A 16,963-nucleotide genomic window follows, 5' to 3' on the forward strand; every position below is an offset into this window, starting at 1 on the left:
AAAGCAGTGGCCACTATGGGGCGCCGAGGCTCCCCTCACCGTCCGCAGGGCACAACACACCCCTGCCACCGACCTATGATGACGCCGGTGCTCCCCGGACCCCTCACTCCACGTGGCGTCCCTGCAAGGAGGTCCCACTCCTCTTCAAGTAGGCAGGTGTCCCGGCTGTGCAGCGCGATGGCTGGCAGCCCCGCCGCAGTCCGCCGAGTCCTCCGCTCACCGCTCCGCCCAAGCAGGTGCTGCCCTCCAGCCGTCCGCAGCGGGCGATAGCTTCCCGCCGGCCCAGATCCCCACGGAGGTTCAGGCTAAAAAGCAGGGGCCCAGCCGGGTTCACCTCTTCTACGGTTCCCGCGGAGCCGGTCGTCCACCCTCCGGCCACCGGTCAGCGTCCATGGGGCTTACGCCCTCTCCTTGTTCTCGGGGCCGCCGCCCTCAGCACCTCGGGCCGCGCTCCACTCTCCGGGTAGCCGCCCCCTCTCCTGGCATCCACAGCAGCAGGGCCAGCCCACGGAGGTACCCAGTCACCAAGCTGCTCCACTCCGGCCGGGTTCTGCCACCTTCCGCCTTCTTCTGCGAGGGACCGCCACTTCCGGTTCAACCAGCCGGGCAGGCTTCACTTCCGGGCGGCTGCCGATTTGCCGTGGGCCGCGGCTACACCTCTCTCCTCAGGCCGCACAAAATGGCCGGTGTCGGCCCTCGTCCGCCGCGAGTCCGGCTGCAGCGCCAGCCCCCGCCACCTCGCTCCGCTCCGCCCCGCCTATCTCTGGGTCTGTACCGGGCAGGGATGTCCTCCGGGGTTCCGGAACACCGAGGCTTCAATTTTGCAGGATTTCGGCTGGGCTGGATGCGGAGCTCGCTGCTCACGTGTCCATGCCCGTCGGCTGACAAAGCCACGGCCCCCCTTCTTCTGTTGTTGATATTGTGCAGGATGATATGTCTGTTTTGTATCATGGTCAAAATCAATTGCGTTCTATAATGCAGTTTGCATGGACTTTGCAAACGTTAAAGGCTGCTAAAGTCCCCTGGGACTACATGAATACATCTTCTTTATTCCTTCCTTTTAATCTCACTGCAAAACAACAATTCATGTCCATGAAAGATGCAACATACTCATTACTGCATATTGAAAAGTTAGAACCTTTACCTTTCTCTGTGGCCGAATTTAATTCTGCTGTGTGGCTTATCCACGGGTTCATCAAATTGGCGTTTGCTTTGTTTAAATTCAGTTCATGCATGAAACATTATGCCCTCGGTAGATATGAACAACTGGGTACTGCCTTTCCGCATGAAGTTTGGTCACTCCCATTTACATAAAGGTGCATGAGAGACTGTAAAGAGGTCTATTTGAAGGCTGAGGAATGTACTTCAACACCTGATCACTCTGTAGTATGTAGGCACATTCAATTGCATGGTGCATGCAATGTGCACGCTCCTAATCTAGCTTGCGTCCTGAAAGGGATTCCAGTGCCAGCTATCACACCCTCTTTCACGCTGCTGGCTAACGGTAGTTATTTGCTTTTAAATAATGAGGCTTGCTGTGGGATGCTAGTGGGAATTCCTTACATAGTGACTGTATCACAGAGAGTAGTCTGCTGTAAGAATGTCCTTTTCCCACCGCCGCATGGGCGGCTGGATGTATCCATCTGGCCTTCCATTCCAACCTTGAAAGCAGAGTTCAACAAGATGAGCAGAATAAGGGCTCTATTGTCTCAAAAAGAAGTCGCACTGACTTCTTCCCGGGAAACATTTGTCCTTCACGTAGCAAATACACGCACCGAGGTGCAAGTGCTTTTGAATACTGATCTCCCACTTCATTTTGGTGCCCTGATTCAAACTATCTTTAATGCCTCGTCAACAACTGGCTTGGCACATTTTTTCAAAATTGTGGGCTCCGTCCTCGTGACCTCCTTCCAAACTATTTTTGGTGTGACACCTGCATTTTTTCATTCTATCTTTTCCAGCGTCTTCAGCGGTCTCCCGTTGATTCTCGCCCTCGTGGCTGGGGTGCTGTTGTTGGTCTGCACGGGTTGTGTCACACGACAGCCTGCCCCGGCTGCTACATCTTCGTAACCGGATGCTTGAATATTATTGTACATTACCACTGGCAACCTTGAGCATAGCATATGGATTGTCCTTCCGGTTTTCCTACTTTATGTGCGTAAAACCTGTTTTTCATTGCCTAGATTGTCCATTCGAATGGGCTCTGGATTTGTGCTTGTCAAACTCGGTGTCTCCTGCCCCGGATTATGATTGACTAATGAGCCCCTTAGTGGCTCATGAGTTGGACTGTTCTGGTGTCAGGATTATGGCCTGTGGAGCGGCACACGGAGTCCTATGGAATTGGGACATCGGTACGGCTGCATATGACTTCCTGGCAAGAAGTTATCTTGAAGAACACGCCAGTTGTCCTCTGATTGTGCTAGACGCTCCAGTTGTTGAAGAACAGGTATGTTTGTTTACCTTGCTTGACTGGATGGCAGACACTTTTACAGAACATTCCAATAACTTCCTTTTGGAAGCTGTTGCTACTTACTGTGCTTATATATTTATGGATTAACTTGGATGTAGTCCAACTTTCCTTTGCACAAACTTTTTTTTTTCGACATTCGGGCTCTCTGAGCCTTGCCGTTAATTTTTCCATTCAACATTTTTTTTCCTTTTATGGGTTTTTTCTCTTCGAACATTCACTGCCCTTTATATGGATTTCCAATTCATGCACTTAGTTCCATTCTATCGTACTTGAACTCTGCGTTCCTTAATTGTACCCCTATTGGTTAGTGGTCCGATCAAGGGGGGGTGTAGTGAAGGCAGGGGTTAGACACATAAATTGCTATGTTAGCATAAGCGTGTTAGATGTTAGAAAGACATCTTGCCACTTTTTGCTGCTTTTTCACACAACACTGCAGATACATGTTATTATTTGAAAACTGCTTGCTCGCCTTTTCTTCACATGAGAACTGTCTGTTGTTCACATCCCTAGCCCTGCGCTGCGACCTTGGTCTGAACATTGTGTGAAGAAACTGTCTGGGTCGCCAGACAATGCATGTTTTTGAGTTCAGGTTGATCGGCCCACTATTTAGCCATAACACGCACACAGCTGCAAATACCTGAGAGTCGAGAGCTTTTAATATTGCAGTCTGCATGCCTTAAACACACATTCTGAAGAAGAGCTTTCCCAGGAGCAGAGCACACCTGATCCTGTGATGTGATTCAACTGAGCTGATCTTTACGGTATGGGGTTCCCCATTCAAGCCTAGAGACCTTTTATTAGTATAATAATATTAGTTTACTAGCGAAAGGAAGGTGGCTGTATTCCACTGTCATTTGGTAATATGATCTCTCCTTTAATTTTTTATGGTATTGTAACAATGCTGATGGTTTTGATTTTAATCATTTGTCTGCTTATGTTAGCCAAAGTACTGCATCTTAGGACACGTAGTTCATAAAATAAACACTTTAAACTTTACCGTGTCTCTGATTACTCTTGTTGTGGACTGATATGAGAATAATAATGAACAGGTATTTCTGATTCCCACCATTCCTGAGAGTACTCCAAGTCGCTTGTTCTGGGATGTCTATACTTTGGGACCTCCAATAGAATACGGATAACGAATGGGACACTGATGCTGGTCGGATAGGGGTTCTGGGTTCTGAGGTGAGTTTTTGGTACACCACAATTCACTGAGGTCCTGGTTTCCTGCACATAGTTCTGTGCATGAGCAGAATCCCTGCAACAGTACTGAGATGTCATAAGCCCTTACTGCTGGTAAGCCTGTCTAAACAACCAAGTCTTCAGGAGTTGGCTAAATTTGGTGAAGACAGAGGACTGCCTAATCTCCAAGAGGAGTGTGTTCCAAGCACGTGGAACCACGACACAGAACCTGCAGCCTCAAATCCTGAGTTTCTTATAGGTGGGGGTAACCAGGTAGTGTCGGTGGCTTGATCTCAGTTCTCTTGTCAGCCGATATTTTACAATTCAAGCTTTCATGAAGCCCGAGCAGCTCAAATGCAATGCCTTGCACACTGTGCAGCATGCCTTAAATCTGCATCTTTGCACCACTGGCACCCAGTGGATGTCCTTTGTCATCCGTGTGATAGAGCCCCCTCTGGGCAGCTGAAGTATCAGCCTTGCAGCCTGATTTTGGATTAACTGAAGCTTATGCAAATGGGATTTCGGGAGGTCCAGATAGAGAGAGTTTGCGTAATCATTTCTGGACATAACCAAAGCCAAGATAATTTGCATCAGGATCTCCCTTGTAAGGATTTTCCTAATCTTTTATATCTGATGCAAATGCAGGAATCAGGCCGAGGTCACTGCACTGACCTGCTGTTCACATGATAGGTCCTCATCAATGAGCACCCCCAAGCTTTTTACTGCTCTTTTCGAAGTGGGAGGGGAACCCATCTCACTTGGCCACCACACAGGGTTCCAACAGGCAGTTCTATTGTTGGTAAGGACTATCTCAGTTTTATCCAAGTTAAGTTTCAGGTGGTTGTCATTCAACCATCCCCGGATGAATAGCAAGTGCTGCCTAACTGCATCGCTATAATTGATTGAAAACAGCCGTTGCATATCATCAGCGTAGCTGAAGACGTTCTCTCCCATCATCTTAAGGGAACTGACCGTAGGTTAAATACAGATATTGAATAAGTAGGGGGGAACAAGAAGACCCCTGGGACACTCTACAGCTCAACTTAACCTATTTAGAGGAATAAGGGAAGAGTCTCACTGATTGGGTTCCATCCTTCAGGAACAATATCATCCAGTTCAATGCTGTGCCCCGTAACCCCGTGGACCTGACACGGTCAGCCAGCAAAGTGTGGTCCACCGTGTCAAAGGCCGCCGACAGGTCAGGTAGCACCAGAGCTTGTGTGTTCCCCTTATCCACTTCTCTTCGCAATTCGCCCAACACCGAGGTGACCACTGCTTCAGTCGAGTGCGGTGGTCGAAACCCCACCTGACACGGGGCCAGGAACTCCAACTTCTCTATGAAAGCGCAGGGATGGTAAGCAACATGGGTTTCCAAGATTTTAGCTAAATACAGGAGTAGAGACACTGGATGAAAGTTCTTCATATCTGAGGGGTCTGCTCCCGCTTTCTTCAGGAGGGGTATGATAACTGTTTTTTTTAAAGGTTTAGGAACCAGTCCTCAGTCAATAGAGTAATTATGAAATTATAGGAGACTGTCTCAGCAAGAGGATGCTACCACTCTAAGGACCCTCAGGGGAGCAGATGTTGTTAGGTGATCCTGACTTGACTTCAATCATTAACTCCATAAGATTGTCTTGTGAAACGTTAGGGAGATGCAAGAGCGTATGGCTGTTTATGTCACCTGGTGGTAAGTGGGAAGCGGACGAGCCCAAGGGGATGCTCTTTTTTATTGCTGCAATCTTTTTCACAAAATAGGCGTTTAAAGTGTTACACAAACTCTGTGAGGGTGTGACAGTTAGTGTCACCCTCTCTAGATTAGATAGTTCATTAACAATCCTAAAAATCTCCTTGTATTTATTGGGTGGCTTCAATATTTTACTCTTGAAGTAGCTTACTTTGGTTTGCCTTATGAGTGACTTATACATTTTGAGTTGTTGAAGATATCTGGTTCTCAGAGCTGGCAAATATTCCGACCACCATTTCCTTTCTGCTCGTCGAAGGTTGAGTTTCGCCATTCTCAGATCTACAGGGAACCATGTATTGGCCTTCTGGCTTCTCGTCTTCTTGGAGCTATGACTACAGCTGTGGGTGTCACTAGCCCCGTTCAGACAGTTCAAAACATTTTGCTCATAACCGTCAATATCCTCCATGGGAGCCGGAACGGATTTCCTTAGGACCTCACAGAACTCCGTAAGGTTAACCAGAGCCCAGTTCCTAAATGAGATCGCCGGTCCCCTTGGAGGGCTTATCTCCTTTGGCTTAGTTACCGAAAAGGAGATCAAATGATGGTCTGACCACCCACATGGGGCTATGCTCAAGTGTTTTAGGCCCTGTAGCAGGCAAGCTTGAATATCAAGGCAATCAAGTGCCAGATAGAGAAAGGTTCAGTGGTGTACTTGGGCCACCTAGTAAGTGTAGACCATATGAAATCTATCCAGTCCAAAATCAATAACATCCTGCATTGGGAGGCCACTAAGACCCAGACACAGGGGTCAGGACCTTTCTTGACCTGACTGGACAGCACAGCAGATATGTTTGGAATTATAGGACCATTGTGGCTCCCCTGACAGAACTTAACTCAAAGAAGCAGCCCAAAAAATTCATTTGGACTCCAGAGTATCAGAAGCCCTTTGATACCATGAAGGAGACTATGTGTTCGGCACCTGTGTTACTGGCCCCTGACTCCACAAAGGAACTTGTGGTTCAGACAGATGCTTCAGAACAAGGGATTGTTAGCACAAGTAATTGAAGAGTGGCTTAATAAGCCATTTGCCTTCATTAGCAGTTGACTCCCCCTGGGAAAACAAAGATGGAGTGCCATTGAGAGCGAAGCCTTTGCTGAGGTCTGGTCCACAAATAGGCTGAGTCCATACCTGTTTTGTAGACACTTACATGTTCAAACTGATCATAGACCTCTCAGATCTGTCATGCAGATGACAGGGAAGAATCCTAAACTTTTGAGGTGGCCCATTTCCCTATAGCTGATGGACTTTACAGTGGAACACAGACCTAGGACTGACTATGCCAATGCAGATGGACTTGCCCAGCTTTTTGTAGGTCTGTGTGGAATTTTGTGGAGGTGTATAAAAACTCTCTGGAATTCTGAGAAGTTCTGCGGGCTGGCAGAATGTGCACACACACTACTAAAGTACTTTAACACATAAAATAAAAACACATTGCATCTTGTCGATCACACCAAACTCACTTCAGGTGTTCCTGGACAGTCTCAAAACAGGATGGTGCAGCATGCAATCCTCTGATGCTAATACCCTTGCCCTAATGCACCAACACATGAACAAGTTTATAGTAGTGTATATAGGTTTAGAAGCCCCGTGGATTGAATGCACTTAAGTATGCAGTACTGTAGTACCTGCTGTCACTAAAAGGCAGCCTTGCTTTGCAGGCTGCTTTTAAGATAAAAAACTGTCCAAATTTGACTTTGGAATTAAAAGCACTTTTAAAGCCCTAAACGACCTTATTTTTACATTTGTTACCACTAAGGTCTACCCTAGGTGCCCCAAGGATAGAGTGCATTGTAGTAATAAGTAGGAACATTATAAAAGAAAATAGTAGTACATTAGCTCTATATGCTTATTAAACAGTAATAAAGCCTAACCTTTGACAGGAGTGAACTAAAAAGTTACAATAAGTCCGGAGACTTGTAAAGGTTTGACTATTAATAACTATTGCAGGAAAGTAGTTTTATAAAATGCTTTCTTAAAGTTACCTAAAAACAGCCCTGTAGCAGCCTCTTCTGATTGGTCACCCTTTGACTGGCTAAGTCAAGCTGCTCCAATGAGGTGTGCAGTGGTATGGGCTGAGAAAAAGGAGATATTTGGTGGGAAGAGATCTGATGCCTGCAGATGCCAGCACAAGAAGGGGGCTGGGTAGCCAAACCGTCTTCAAAGGAAGAAAGATAGTGAGGAAAAGTGTCAGTCCCACTCCCCACTTCCAGCACCCCCATAGAGATGGGTTCCCCTGTAATTGAATTAAGAGAGTGGCTGGAAAGGGAGTGTAGAGAAAGGTTAGCTACTTTTGTGGCTTGGTTTAGCCAGACATGAACCTCCTGGAAAGATTTTCTACATTTAGATTTTTGAGGAACAGTCCTTTCTAGACCAAAAATATGCCAGACTTCTAATAAAGTGGAAATCAGATAACAATTCTGTAGTCTGTCTAGATTAGTTATAGGGCTGGTTTAGATTTGAGTGGATTGTTTACTCCATCCACAGACAAATACATCCCATTATATCTTATGATATCAATCAGGCCACAAATCAAAGAAGCCCATGAGGAGTTGGCCTCTGCATATGCAGGAATCAATGGAGTCATAGCCGTGCTACAGCAATGCTGATGGAGGCCTCGTTTATATAAACTTACCAGGTACTATGTTAGATAGTGTGATATTGTGTCAGCAGATTAAGACTACCTCTGTCAAAAGACCCTTGCCAACTCCTTTCAGGACCTTAAACATCCCCTTTCGGGTATTTACCTGGACAACCTTGGCCCCCTCAATTCAGCTAACCAAAAGAAAATATATATTGGTAATAATTGATGCATGTTCTCTATTCCTATGAGTTTGGCTACAGAGAAATGCAAGCACCGCAGCAGTTGTAAAAGATTTGCAGTGTTTAGTGCCAATAGGAGCATCTCCGTCATATCATTCAGATATGGTCTGTTGTTCAGCTTTAAGACTTACAGAGATTCCATGTCTGCAGTTCAGTATCCAATTCAAACCTGAATAAAACAGGATTGCAGATAAGGCTAAAGGCGAGATTAAACGCGCTTTGACAGCTTTGGTGCTCAGTTCAGGTTTCAGTTGTTTCAATAACCTGTATGGAGTCCAAAGAGCATTAAATATCTTGCCAGGACAAATATCGGGAGGACGCACGTTGAAGATGCACCATTTAAAGTCAGTAAGACACCACCTATCACCTATTTAATACATTCTATTATGTTATTGTCCATTACAACATTTCATGTTTACAACTGTCAAAAATATGCACAATTTACATTTTTATATTCATGGAAGTTTCCTTCTTTCCACATATTTTTAAACACAAATGAAGTTATATCAGTAACGCTGATTGTAGAAATCCCCTTGGATGCTCTCTTCTGTGTGGCATCATGTCATTGAACAGTATGTGCAGTGCATTGATGCCAGGTTTAAGTTGTGTTTTATCTGTTTCCACACATCATAATTTCTGAATAGTGGTCCAAATGTATCATTTAACAAATGTTACTTGGTGTGGGTTGGATCCTGGCCAGCCACACCTGATAACAGTTTCAGAAACAATGCACTGTTGTTGCTTGGATATGACTTTACCTTGAAAACCAAAAAGAGGTGTTTTTTGAATTAGAAACAAGTTGGTTTCTTTAAATGCAATGGCCAGAGAGCAATAATTGTCGGAAACATATGGACAATAATAAAGTATTGTTTTTAAAAGAGTTGTATGTAATACACACACTGTAGCATTGTACATCCTGCAAAAAAGTGCTTATTAAGTAAAGTGTTGAGCTAATAATTTTTTGCAAACTGTAGCATACAAGTAATAAAATATTCTATGATGTAGACTGGATATATGCAGGAATTTGCTGAAATAGAAATGTCTGGATGTTAAACAAAAAATATCAAGTTAATATTTGCTTTGATATCAGCAAATGCTTTGTTTTTATAAAATGTGTTTTTAATTTAATGGTGTTTAAAGGCTGATTTGTGGCCGATAAAGTGAATAATAAAGTAAATAATTGGTAAATTGAACTACGTTTTGTGACGATGATTAACAATTAATTTTAGATTCATTGGTTCAGTGTAAACTAATTTAGATATCTGCATTAGAAATAAACTATGACACAGAAGGGAATTTTTGATTTTCACTAGTGTGATAGGACCCGGTCCCGTTTGGTCTAACCTGGGTAACTCTCTCCTTTCTCTGATCACATTGTGGGAGAAGCCTCCTTTTCCTTTTCCTGACAGCCGCAACAAAGAAACTAGCAATACTAAAATATTTCCATGAATTATTCAGCATCTGTAAGTATATTAAGGCAAATTTTACTTGCACAAAGCCTTTATCTTTTATTAACGGTAATATAAAACGTTTACGGATCCAATGGTAATAGTCGCAAACATCATAAAATGCATATAGTTTTGAGTGAAGAAATTGTCCTAAATCATGAATTCAACCATCCGATAAGGGGTACACACATGGCTCTCCACATAAGGGGGAGCTAGTGTGGACTAGTTTGTATGCATACAGATCTCCTGCTTGGGTAACGTGCCATCACTACATGCGGGGTGCTTGCTGTGCCCTGATTGGCTGAGTGTACCCGACTTCATGTGGAATCTAACTTTGTGGGATTTTGGGAACGTGTGTCTTTTACCAAATGTGTTTTATTGAGGCCAATTTCCTCAGACCTCTTTGTGGTGTGCCTACTTATCTGAGCAATCGAGCAGGGTTTTCCAAAGTTGCACGTTTGTCTTTGGTTTAATTGTAACTTCAACTGTGACCTATCAATCAATAGGGTATGGGTTTGTGTCACAGGGCATGTCTTACCATGTATCTCTGACTCTGCAATGATTAAAGTTTGTGATGGTGTGTACATAAAACATGGAGGTAATTGATAGCATATTTCATTATTTTGTGTACAATTGTCAAAGTGTACATTGACAATGCTTTTAATGATATTGACACTGTTATGTGTGCATAGCTTATGTTGTATATCAATATTGGTACTGACATGTTCATGCACGCGTATCTTTATGATGTACATTGACATTGTATTTATTTGTATTTCCATTATTGTGCACGCATATATCGGGGTCTACATTGACATTTATTTCACCAATATTAATAGTGTTGTCAAAGGACCGTGTTTCCTGCACGAAGCAATATCATTAGGAACATCCCTTGGCCCAGTATAGGTATAAAGTCTATACATTTAGATTTAAGCAAGCTATTGTCTTGTTTATTGCAAAAATAAGTCACTTCGACTTCAGTGTTTGAAGCTAATAATCTGCTAACACCCAGAACTTTCATCATCTCCTTGTGTTTGCTTTTTTTGCCCTAAGTTGGCAGGGTATACCCAGATGTGGGTCCCTTGCTCACTTTGCCACTGAATTCAAGATGGCCTGGCTCATGAGGGGTGTTACCCCATACCCAGGATGCTTATTTCCGGTCCAGCGAAGACCTGGATTGGCAATTCGGCTGGACTGTTCCCATGAACTACAGGGTCACGATTGATTTGCAAATAGCTGGGTCTTAACCAGTGTGGCAAATTGAGCTAAAGAACAATGATGGATTCAACCCAGATCTGTGACTGGGGTGAGTGTCTGAAAAGTTTCAACGATCCGTCCATCTTCTCCTTGTGTTTCCTTATCAGTGGTGACCTGAGCATGTTTGTGTCTGTGAAACTCAAAGAGAAAACTGAAGAGTGGTGTAGATGCATACGTAGCAGAAGTTTTTAGAAGGTGATAAAATGGGCTCAAGGTGGTAAGATTAGTATAGTGATCTTTAAAGCTTTTAGCTAGCAGAGGAATTTTAAATTGGATAAAGGGTTTTCAAAGTCGAACAAAGGTTTTAAATCAATCTGAGGCCAGCAAAGAGTATTTGAAAGTTGTCTTTTGGGTACCAGATGGCTGATAGAGCCAATAGAAAGAATCACAAAGCAGTAAGAGGACTTCAGAAGGTAATTGTAAAGCTCTGAGAGCCAGTATAGGTGTATGTGTATGTGTTAGTGAAATCTAAGGTATTTAGCAGTGTGAGAAGGCTGAAAAATAAGTCACAGATGACCAGTGGGCAGGAAGGCTGGAATCGTGGAGTAGAGTGGAAATGGAAGTTGACACACGTGAATACTTGGTAACTGGCAATTTCAAGCTTGTCAAGAAGCAAGAGAGAGTAATGAATACAAATTTTAGAATAGCTGATAAAGGGCTAGCCAAGTGGTTTCCAAGGGACTGTGAGGACCAGCCCTAGATGGTCTGAAGTGACCCACCAGTTTGTTCTAGAACTGAATATCTTGGAGGGCCAGAGGAGGTGATCATGAAATGTAATGAAGTAGGAAAGGGTCTGAGCACTAATATTGGTTCTCTGAATGCTGAAAACAGATAAACATATAATGGTCTGATGGCTAAAGGACTTTAACGCTGACAGAGATGGTCCAATGAGTTCTGATATGAAAAAATGTGTAATATTTATTTACAGGAGGGTTCTTAGGAGTAAGGCTGGCCACACTGATCCGAGTGCTTGCAGACATGCCTGAGAAACCCTGAAGGTGTATTAGGGGCTTTAACAGCCAGATGGGAGACATGGAATTTTATGACTGGCAGAGAAGATGGCCTATAGGGCCAGTGAGAATGGTATGTAAACTGGCAAGGGGCTTATGAGAGCTAGAGGTACTGGTTTGAGGCTATGAGAGTTATTTAAAGTGATTAGATTGATAGTTGTGGTGTCAATCATGGGACTGTGAGCACCAGAAGAGCTGCTCTGGGGGTACTGAGTGTCAATAGAGGGGCTAGGTAATGGTCTGATGGCCAGTGGTTAAGGTTACGAAAAAATGTGTTGGGTGTGGTTGAGTGGTCTCAGAATCGCCAGCCTGTTATGGCATGATTTATAATAGTTGAGGTTTTCTAATAGTGGATCCACTGGAAAAGCATAGGATCCTTACCATATATTTGGCTAGTGGTTTGGTCCCTTCTTGGTCGACTGCAACACCTGGGGGACAATGTTTTATACAGTGTAGACACTCTGTTATGGCACCCTCTCAATGAGTGTTCTTCCAGACATTCTCAAACATGTACAGAAAGAACATGGGGCAGATCCTGTCCTGGATTTGGGGATGAAGCTAGTCTCTCATTTTCCTGTAGTCTCCAAAATGAATATTTCTAATGTTAAAGGTGAGGCAGTGTCCTTAATTATTCACCAGTGGCTGTCCACCGTGGCTGAAGTTGAACACAAGTGTGAATTGCCTGTTATTATTTCTGACGGTTATACTTCTTTGGGTCATAATAATTTGGGCAACAGACCATCTGCACAATATTTGGGTAAACCTCCTTGTGAAAACGATAGTTGTCTGTTTTTTCCTGAGAACAACAGAAGCCCAAGTCATTTGTGTTATTTCACTAAGTATTTTCAGATTCCTGGTTCCTCTCATTCATTCGGGAATCATCAGATAAACAGTTCAACAGAGGTGGGTGACAGGATCCGAGAAAACAAGAAAGTTGCTTCCTTAACTGTGAAATATGCCACAGACGGTAGGAACCCTTCTCTTGGACAGTGACTCTCCTCAACAGAGTGACGGAAGGCACCGTAGTATGCCAGACATCTTTGTAACAATCGAAACAACTGATACCCACGTAGCGCAGCCTGATCAAGCTTATCATTTGGACATTCAGAATAAAGGTGATAATAAATGCACTATTAATGCTTCTTTTTAGGACAATTTGACTTCTAATGACATTTTTTGGGCAGATGTCGATTGCCCTCCTGCCTTTGTTCTTGCTTGTCCTTTTGGTGAGGATGCGATCCGCCCATCATTTTCGCAAGATGGTTGGGTTAAGGATTCTCCACAACATGCTATTCCAATATGATATCCACCTCAACTGCAGCCTCAATAACCAATTTCTATTAAACATGACACAAAAGCATCCGTTAAAGACACACTTACTCAACTAGAATATCAGGGTGTGTTTAACCCTGTGTCTCTCCGATAAGTAATTTTGGGTTTTGAAGCCCAACAGTTCTTATTGAATGGTTTTAGATTAGCTTGAACCTTGGAAAGAACAGAATGCAAAAACAACAGCAGGTCTGTGTGAACTTACTGCATGGGAGTCGGGTTCAGATTCCCTAACCCGGAGTAGCAGCGTCCAGTGAGCTCTGGCTGGTCCTTTAAAATCTGGGGGATTTGGTGTAAATCTTGCACCGGGCAGCACCCATATCTGCACCAGGTCTCCAAGGTGAACAGCCTCTGGCATGCTGGAACAATGTAGGTAAGGGAAGTCGGCAAGTCAGATATGTAACTTCGGGATAAGGATTGGCTCTAAGGGCTGGGTCGGTCGGGCTGGGGCGCGAAGTGTGGCTGGGCGAGCATCGCGGCTGGGTGAGGAGCCTCCCTTCGGAGCAGCAGTGACTCTGGACATGAGCTGGGCCATTCCTGTGGATCGCCCCAGCTGTAGGTCACCTCTCTTCCATGCCCCCTCCCCGGGGGCACGGGGTTGGCGTTCTGCCTCGGCTGGAGCCTAGCAGCTGACTTAGAACTGGTGCGGACCAGGGGAATCTGACTGTTTAGTAAAAACAAAGCATTGCGAAGGCCCGAGACAGGTGTTGATGAAATGTGACTTCTGCCCAGTGCTCTGAATATCAAAGTGAAGAAATTCAATGAAGCGCGGGTAAACGGCGGGAGTAACAATGACTCTCTTAAGCGAGAGTAACTATGACTCTCCTAACCTATTCTCAGTTGTAGTGGCCTTTTACCTCCCAGTGGTCCTGCTGGTAACTGCCTCTATAGCGCTAGACTCTGCGTAGAGAACTGTATAGAGACAGGTCAAACAAGGTTCTATCATGTCGGCGACCGTGATAGTGAGAAATGGTGAAGCAAACAAACACAATTCCAGATGGGGTAGTTCCTGGAGATTAAAAAACCTGTTAAGATGGCGTAAGGAGGTGCTGTCTTTTCCAGAAATCATTAACCTACTCATCGAATTTGACAAACCAGCACCCGCTTCAAACAATGCAACAAGCAACAATGATTCAGATCACGATATTGGCCCTAGTTCACCCTCCGTAGCAGAAGAAGACACAACAGTAGACTTCAGCAAAGCCATCAAGTTTGTGGCATACTCAGCCAAGAATTACATTGTTACAACCAAGTTTGTACGAGGTCAGCAAAGAATTAATAACAGAGAAAAGTGACTACACAAAATGGTCACATATTGGAAATACCCAAAAGAAAAGTATAAATGTGACTTGTGTGGAGACATATTGGGAACTTTTAAAGAGCTGAGAAAACATGTCTCCAACAAGCAGAAAGGCTTCTATCTTAAAACGTATTGCTCAGAATGTGAAAAGAAGCCGAATACCCCAATATTGCATGCAATATATTATGCTGAGATGTACACTTTCTTGCAGCACACGTGTCACCCTTATAAAACATATTGTTTTAAACTGTTGATTCATCAATATTTAAATGTGGTTATACAGTTACATAATAGTTCATAGTTGACACAAGATTTAGTGTAGATTTGAATTATATTGAAATATCTTGAATGATGAATAGGTCTCAAATAATTACATACACATAATCACCACATACCACACATTGATTATTGATGTCCTGTTAATCATATTTTAATTTCTCAGGAGTGTTTGAAGAAAATGTTAAATTGTTGGAATAGTCCTGCAGGGTGTAGTCTAGCCTATACGTGATCCCAGTTCCAGTGAGGACAGCGTTCAGTGTGGCTTTAGTCTGGAGCGAACGAATGTTGTATTGTTGGAAGCAAACCTGATTTTATACTGATGGGCAGCATAATAACCCAGAATGAGCCACCGCGAGGTGGTAGAGAAATAGCCAAATGCCTCGTCATCTAATTAGTGATGTGCATGAATGGATAAACAAGATTCCCACTGTCCCTACCTATTATGTAACGAAACCACAGCTAAGGGAACTTGCTTGGCAGAATCAGCGGGGAAAGATGTACCCATTGAGCTTGACTCTAGTCTGGCACTGTAAAGAGACATGAGAGGTGTAGGATAAGTGGGAGGCACTCGGGCCACCGGTGAAATACCACTACTCTTATTTTTTTTTCACTTACCCGGTGAGGTGAGAGGGCGAGCATCGTGGGGCTCTCGCTTCTGGCTTAAAAGCACCCGGCCCCCACTGGGCGCGACCCGCTAAGGGGACAGTGGCAGATGGGGAGTTTGACTGGGGCGGTACACCTGTCAAATGATGACACAGGTGTCCTAAGGCAAGCTCTGGGAGGACAGAAACCTCCCACGGAGAAGAAGGGCAAAAACTCATTGGATCTCAGTTTTCAGTATGAATACAGACTGTGAAAGCGGGGCCTCATGATCCTTCTGACTTTTTGGGTTTCAAGCAGAAGGTGTCAGAAAAATTACCGCAGGGATAATTGGATTGTGGAGACTAAGCGTTCATATCGACGTTGCTTTTTGATCCTTCGATGACGGTTCTTCCTATCATTGTGAAGCAGAATTCACCAAGTGCTGGATTGTTCACCCACTAATAGAGAACGTGATCTGGGTTTAGACCGTGGTGAGACAGGTTAGTTTTACCCTACTGATGATGAGTTGTAATAGTTCCTGCTCAGTACGAGAGGAACAGCAGGTTCAGACATTTGGTGTATGTGCTTGTCTGAGGAGCCAATGGGGCGAAGTTACCATCTGTGGGATTATGACTGAATGCCTCTAAGTCAGAATCCTCCTAAACCATAACGATGCTGCAGTGCCGTGGAGCCTCGGTTGGCCTGGGATAGCTGGCCTCTCTCGGGGGTCCAGTGCGTAGAGCTGCTCGTTTGGAGACCACCTCCATCGCCGTTAGTACATCACACGTTTGTGGGGCACCCGGTGCTAAATCATTTGTATATGATCTGATTCTGGGTCAGGGTTTCATAAGTAGCAGAGCAGCTACCTCGCTGCGATCTATTGGAAGTCATCCTCTGAACCAAGCTTTTGTCTTTCCATGCGTGGGTGCCTGCAGATTCCCTCCTCCAGCAAACCCAGGGGTGGGTCCCTCTGCCGCTGGGATGGTGGGAGGGACGTGGAGGGGGCGATGCAGGCCTGCGGGAAGCTGCCTCCACCATGTGCCCTCCGGCACGGGGCCTCTCCGTCCCGTCCCTGTGCCACCGGAGTGTGGGGATGGGGGCCACCATCCCTTGCAGGTCTGCAGGGTGACCAGATAGCCTGGACCAGCCTGCTCCCAAACAAGTCAAACAGGAAGGTGAGCAGCCCAGGGGAAGGAGCATCCTGAGCATCGGAGCATCTGGCCAGAAGACCCTGCGGGCTAGGTGACCAGATGGCCCTGAGGGCCTGATGACCAGATGGCCCTGCGGGCTGGGTGACCAGATGGCTGGCCTGCCGGCCAGCCAGGCTCCCTCCAGCTTTTGTCCTTTCCCTGCGTTCTGTAAGCCCCCACTATGTGGATGCTTAATGGTCAAGAAAAATTGGCTCCCCGGGCAGGCTGGCAGAGGGAGGACATGGCCTGTGCTTAACCTTCTTTGGTTCCAGCCGAGAGTCAGGGCCCTGGGGACAGGGGGTCCATTGGGCCCCGGGGAGGCTCTCTCCGACCTGGCTAGGGTTTGGAAGC

The 16,963-nt window shown here is 45.0% G+C and overlaps 1 pseudogene; it reads left to right on the forward strand.

Annotated features, from left to right (window-relative positions):
* Positions 1–13,621: 13,621 nt before the first annotated feature.
* LOC146829824 (28S ribosomal RNA) lies at positions 13,622–16,331 on the forward strand (annotated as a pseudogene).
* Positions 16,332–16,963: the final 632 nt, after the last annotated feature.

The sequence above is a fragment of the Triturus cristatus genome, chromosome 5_2 (assembly GCF_964204655.1).
Source record: "Triturus cristatus chromosome 5_2, aTriCri1.1, whole genome shotgun sequence".
Lineage (NCBI taxonomy): Eukaryota > Metazoa > Chordata > Amphibia > Caudata > Salamandridae > Triturus > Triturus cristatus.